Below are 6,963 nucleotides of genomic sequence, written 5' to 3'. Positions count from 1 at the left end.
AAATGTTTTTATTTCACCCTTATTCTTGAAGGATACCTAGATGGGTATATGATTCTGAGTTGACAGTCTTTCAACACTTAAAAAATGTGCCACTTCCTGATCTCCATGGCTCTGATGAAACATCTGCAGTCATTTGAATCATTGTTTGACTAAAGGTAGTGAATCATTTTAATCTGACTGCTTTTAAAGATTTCTTTCTTTGTAGTTTTCAGTAAGCTGATTATGATGTCTGGACATAGATTTCTTTGGCTTTATCCTGCTTGGAGTTAGCTAAATTTCTTAAAAGTCCATGTTTTATCAAGTTGGGGAAGTTTTCAGTCATTACATCTTCAAATATTTTCTCAGCACCACACTCCCCTCCTTCAGAGACTCTGGTGACATGAATGTTAGACCTTTTGTTATTAACCCACAGATCCCTGAAGCTCTGTTCATTTTTCTAAAAATATTTTTTCTCTGTTGTTCAGACTGGAAATTTTCTATTGATGTATCTTCATACCCATTGATTCTTTTTCTGTCATCTCTATTCTTTTGATCCTATCCAGTGATATCTTAATCTCACTGCTTCGAAAGATGTCTTGCTTTGTAGTTTTCAGTAAGCTGATTATGATGTCTGGACATAGACTTCTTTGGCTTTATCCTGCTTAGAGTTTTTCCATTTGATTTCTTTGCTGAGACTTTCTATTTTTCCATTTAAGAGTGTTTGCAATTGTTTGTTGAAGCACTTGTATAATAGCTGTTTTAAAGTTTTCATCAGATAATCCCAACATCTGTGTCACCATGGTATTGATGCCTATCATTGTCTTTTGCCATGTAAATTAAGATTTTCCTGGTTCCTTGTATCCTGAGTCATTTTGGATTATATCCTGGACCTATTGAATATTATGTCAAATTCTAGGTCTAAATGGTTATTTAAACCCAATAAAGAATGTTGATTTTTGCTTTTTTTAACAGACAATTGATCCGGCTAGGTTAAGGCTGCAGGGTTCAACCCACCTTATGGGGGCTGTGGTGCCAATATCAGCTCAGCTTTTCCAGGCTTTGCAACAGAGTTCAGATCTGTCCCACCTCCAGGCTGTCTCACAGTCACTTTGGGATATGGGTGGTGGTGTATCCGTTAGTTTACTTCTCAAAGTCTTTAGTATGCTGATTAAGATCAGATCCACACATGCATAGCTCAGTGGTGAGCCCAGGCATACATAGAAATTCTGTCTTTGTCTGCTCAGGCTGCTATAACAAGAATACCATAGACTGATCTACTGGGTGGCTTATACGACAAACATTTATTTTCACAGTTTATTTATCACAATTCTGGTGGCTGGGAAGTCCAAGAGCAAGGCACCAACAGATCTGGTGTCTCATAAGGAATGACTTCCTGGTTCACAGATGACCATCTTCTCACTGTGTGTCCTAATGTGGAAGGGGTGAAGGAGCTCTCTGGGGTCTCTTTTATAAGGGATCTATATCCCATAGATGCGTGACCCAGTCACTACTCAAAGGCCCCGCCTCCTATTGGGGTTACATTTCAACATGTGAATTTTGGGGAGACACAAGCATCCAGTCTATGGCACAATCTCTCAGGCCCCTCTTATTTTCTGGGTGCTTCCCATTTTGGTCCTTGAGCCACCAACATGAGGCTCTCGTTATCTCACTCCACTGCACACTACTATTAGTGTGCTTGCATCCAGGGCCAACCATCAAGAAAAATGGAGAGAAAGAAAAAGGCAATGGAAGTTTGTCCCGTTCTCTTTGAGGCCACAGCTCCACCATTCAGAGAGGAAGGTTTCCCTCCTTTAGACCTCTGCATCACCATCACAGGAGTGCTTGGGAGGCAGAGGGCAAGAGAATAGAGAGAAGACAAAACCCTAGGGATTTCTGTACTTTCTCTGGGTATTAGAAGTTCCCTTTCACCTCCATGAGAGAGTGGAAGGCCTCTCCTGAAACTCTCCCTTTGGGGACCCCAGTGTCATTTCTAAGTGTGAAGCTCGATTGCATTCAGGTCAAGGAATACTAGAGAAATAAAAATAAAAGGTAAAGTCGCCACCAGTTTGGTAGTATTTTGAACCCTGGGCCTCCCAATCCAGCTACTATTTACTTTTCAGAGTCCTTAAATAGGTGCCGTATGGATTCTGTCCATGTTTTATAATGAACATTTCATCCACAACCCTAGTTGGACTTTTTGCTTGGCAGATGATATTTTATAGTACTTGTCATGACCGCATTCTAAAGGGAACTACCTAGACCTGTGGGAGTGTGTCAAGTTTTCATTAATACATTTTATCTGAGAAAGGAATCTCTTGTTTCTCCCTGTCTCTAGTATGTGGACCAAATATAACCGTGATTCATCTACTAAATATGCATTTATTTAATTTACTCCTGGGGTAAACAGAGACATAAAACTTTTTATACCTCCAGGCAGTCTTAGACATATGCATTGAACTTTGCTAAGGAGCTTTGTTCCCTTTTTATTTGAACAATCTTTGGGTATGTAATTATGAGGTTGCCGACTGGTGTGCATAGTTTTAAAAAAAAGTTTTCAGATAAGTAAACTTCTCTTGCATTTAAAGGAAAACACTTCTTTCCCCCCCAGTGTAATTTTACAGAGATCCTGGTAAAAATGGCATTCCCTATTGGGTCATTTAAAATTTTTGTTGCAAAATAAGTTTTTATTTTTTCCTTCTTCAGACATGTTGGATCAAATACACTAGCAAGTACCATGTCAATGTTTATAATAAAACACCGTACTCTAAGATAATTGTTCTGTATTACTAGAATATTATTTTAATACTTCTAATGAGGTTGTTGAAATATTGAAAAACATGGTTTCCCAGCAGCAACTATCCCTTGAGTTGAAGTGTGGGGGCGGGGGTATGTTTTGGGGTGGCTATGTTCTTTAAATCTTTTTTTTAGATGTTTATTTATTTTGAGAGAGAGAAAAAGAGAGCGAGCTGGGGAGGGACAGAAAGAGAGGGAGAGAGAGAGAATCCCAAGCAGGCTCCGCACTGTCAGCACAGAGCCCGACACAGGGTTCAGTCTCACCAATGGTGAGGTTGTGAACTAAGCCTGAATCAATAGTGGGACACTTAACCGACTGAGCCACCCAGGCACCCTGAGTTTTTCTTTTTTTAAGTGGCTCCACGCCCAGCACAGAGCCCAATGCAGGGATTAAACTCACAATCCTGAGATCAAAACCTGAGCTGAGATCAAGAGTTAGATGCTTAACTGACGGAGCCACCCAGGCGCCCCTAAGTTATTTATGATCTTAAAGAAAGAATCACTTTCATTAGATTAAAAAATGCCTTTAAAAATAAAAGGATTTGGACACCTGGGTGGCTCAGTCAGTTGAGCGGCCAACTTCAGCTTAGGTCATGATCTCAAGGTTCGGGAGTTTGAGCCCCTCATTGGGCTCACTGCTGTCAGCACAGAGCCTGCTTCAGATCCTCTGTCCCTCCACCCACTCCTCCTCCAGTCCACTGCTCACGCCCTCTCTCTCTCTCAAAAGTAAAAATAAAGCTTTAAAAAAATTTTTGTTAATGTTCATTCTTCAGAGACGGGGAGACAGAGCACAAGTGAGCGAGGGGCACAGAGAGAGGGAGACACAGAATCCCAAGCAGGCTCCAGGCTCTGAGCTGTTAGCACAGAGACCAATGTAGGACTCGAACCCACGAACTGCAGGATCATGACCTGAGCTGAAGTCAGGTGCTCAACAGGTTGAGCCACCCAGGTGCCCCTAAAATAAAAATAAGACTTAAAAAAAATTAAGGGATTTGTATTAGAAGTTTGGAAAACTAGGCTTATATCCTTATAAGGTCTAAATAGCCATGATTGAATGGTTCTCAGCTACTTATCTGAATGTGGTTATAACCATGTCTGTTCTACCTACTCCCAAAGACTTTTGGTGAGAATCAGACTAGGAGATAAAGAAAAAGCACCTCACATTCATAAAACTCATGAGACTCATGCTGATACTGAGATTATAATGATGAAAAATAAGGCAAGAAAAGGACATTTCATTATCACCATTGACATTAGCCTATTGGGTCATAGGGCTAACAACACAATATTTAAAATTAAGATAGGGAACTTCCCTTTTATTTTTTTAAGTTTTCTTTTTTCTTTTTTTTGGGGGGTGGGGTGCTGGGGAAGAAGGGCAGAGGAGAGAGAATCTTAAGCAAACTCCATGCTCAGCATGGAGACCTTCACAGGGCTTGATCTCACAACCCTGGGATCATGATCTACGCTGAAATCAGGAGTAGGACACTCAGAGGACTGAGTCACCCAGGTACCTCTGGAGCTTTCTTTTGGAAACAATGTGTAGTATTTCCTGAAGGTGAGAAGTTAAAAACAGGCAACTAGTATATGTGTTTGGGTTGCCCACCCAGAGTTAGTCTCTATAGTATTTTTTTTTTTTTTTTTTTAATGTGAAACTCATTTCCCTGGCCAAAGGGTTAAAAAAGGAACAGGAGACAAGGATGAGGCAGTGGTTCTTTGTCATTCTTCATTCCTTGAGCTGGGAAAGCAGTTGTTTCCTTTTAATAGGCAGGCATGGTTCTCTGGTTGCTATACATGGATTGATCCACTCACTGAGAGGACCTATCAGATTCCAGTGGGCTCTAAGTTTGGATGCTGTTATAGATGTGTGGCTTTAAGTTGTCTTTGCATGAAATTCTTCTTTAGTTTTTTTTTTTTTTTTTTTTTTTTTTTCCAGAGTAATACTAAGTTTTTATAGGGTACTGGGCTTCCATTGACCATCACAGGATTGACAATGACTCTGTAGACTCTTATCTTAATTCAGAAGCCACTTATATTTGTTGAATACATAGACTTGAGGGCTCCATTGAAAAACTAGGATGTAATATGTGAAAGCATTTTTAATAGTGATTCCCCAATGAAACAGCTTTCAAGTTATTCTTATTTGCATGTCCAGGTACACCCAGGAAAACTGTCACCATGATTCATCTTAAATGAATCAATACAAAATGATGATTTTGGGGGCACCTGGGTGGCTCAGTCGGTTAAGCATCCGACTCTTGGCTTTGGCTTGGGTCATGATCTCGAGGTTCGTGGGGTTGAGCTGCATATCAGACTCCACGATGACAGTGCAGGAGCCTGCTTGGAATTTTCTCTCTCCTCTCTCTGCTCCTCCTCTGCTCATGCTCTCTCTCTTAAAAAAATTTTTTTTAATTAAAAAAAAAGGATGATTTTGTTTACTCTGGTGATAAGATAGAAAAATCTTATTCTTTATCTTGAATGCATTATTAGTGAGAGAAGGAACTTTATTCACCCTTGGATAAATTGTTTAGTAAAAATGGTAAGAAGGTGTGTTTTGTGAACAGGAATGTGACTTGAGACTGGTGTCCAGACTTCAAAAGATGGGTAAAGATGTGAAGTGTTGGGCCCTGTGGGTTCAAAGAATAACACAATCCCAGACTTCAAGGAAAGTATAATGCAGGAAAAAAATTTCTTTGGTGATTACTGTCTTATGATTAATAACTGGAGGCAGAACTTTTTAGAGCAAAGAAATTGTCGTGACTTCATGGTGTGATTTATCAGTATTCTCATAAATATACATCAAGCTAAATATTTTAGAATTTTATTTAATTTAATAAATTAATTATTTAATTATTTAATTTAATTATTTAATTAAATAAATTTAATTTAATTTACTTATCTCTCTAACCCTTTGAAAACATGTTAAAAATTCTTTTATTCTAGAAGAACCTACTTGCCTTAATCTGCTTGGGCTGCTGTGACAAAATACAATAGACTGGGTGACTTAACCAGTAAAAATTAACTTTCTTAAAATTCTGGAGGCTTCAAGTCCGAGGTCAGGGTGCCAGTGCAGTCGGTTTCTGGTAGGGTTCTGTCCTTGGCTTGCAGAGGACTGCCTTCTCACTGTGTGCTCAGACTGGCTGTTTATGTGCCCCCCAATTCATATGTTAAATCTTTTTTTTTTTTAATGTTTATTTATTTTTGAGACAATGAGAGAGACAGAGTGCAAGCAGTGGAGGGGCAGACAGAATCTAAAGCGGGCTCCAGGCTCTGAGCTGTCAGCCCAGAGCCCGATGCGGGCTCGAACTCACGAACCGTGAGCCAGAGTCAGACGCTTGACTGACTGAACCACTCAGGCGCCCCACATATGTTAAATCTTAATGCCCGACATATTTGAATGGTATTTGGAGGTGATTAGATCCTGAAGGTGGAATGGAATTAGTGTTTTTGTGTGTGGTGTTTTTTTGTTGTTGTTTTGATTTTTGCTTTTTTTTTTTTTTTTTTTTTTTTTTTTTTTGAGAAAGAGAGAGAGAGCTCCAGCAGGGGAGGGGCAGAGACAGAGAGAGAGAATCCCAAACTGGCTCCATGCTCAGGCCCCGCCTCCCCAATCCCATGACCTTGAGAATATGACCTGAGCCAAAATCAAGAGCTCCAGACACTCAACTGACGGAGTCACCCATGTGCCCTTTTATAAAAGAGACTCCAGAAAGCTTCCTTACCCCTTCCTTCATGTGAGGATATGGAGAAAAGTCAGCCCTATATGAACCAGGAAGTGGGCTCTCGCCAGAAACCAAATCTGTTGGTGCCTTTTCTTAGACTCCCCAGCCTCAAGAACTATGAGAAATAAATATCTGTTGTTTATAAGCCATGCAGTCTCTGATATTTGTTATAGCAGCCCAGAGGCACTAAGACAGCTCACGTGGACTTTCCTTGGTCTGCCAGAGAGGAATCTGCTGTCTGGTGCCTTTTCTTATAAGAACACGAACCCCATCAGACCGGGGTCCCTCCCTCACGACGCAATTACCTCCCAAAGGCCCCACCTCCAGATACCATCACATTGAGGGGCCAACATATAAAATTTGGGAAGACACAGCTATACATTCCATACAGCACTTGAAATGCATTTCTTGGAATCTACCATTTCTACACTGAATGGACATTTCTATCCTTTTATATACTACGTTCCCTTTTGTA

The sequence above is a fragment of the Leopardus geoffroyi genome, chromosome C1 (assembly GCF_018350155.1).
Source record: "Leopardus geoffroyi isolate Oge1 chromosome C1, O.geoffroyi_Oge1_pat1.0, whole genome shotgun sequence".
NCBI lineage: Eukaryota > Metazoa > Chordata > Mammalia > Carnivora > Felidae > Leopardus > Leopardus geoffroyi.
This window is presented reverse-complemented; position numbering follows the sequence as displayed.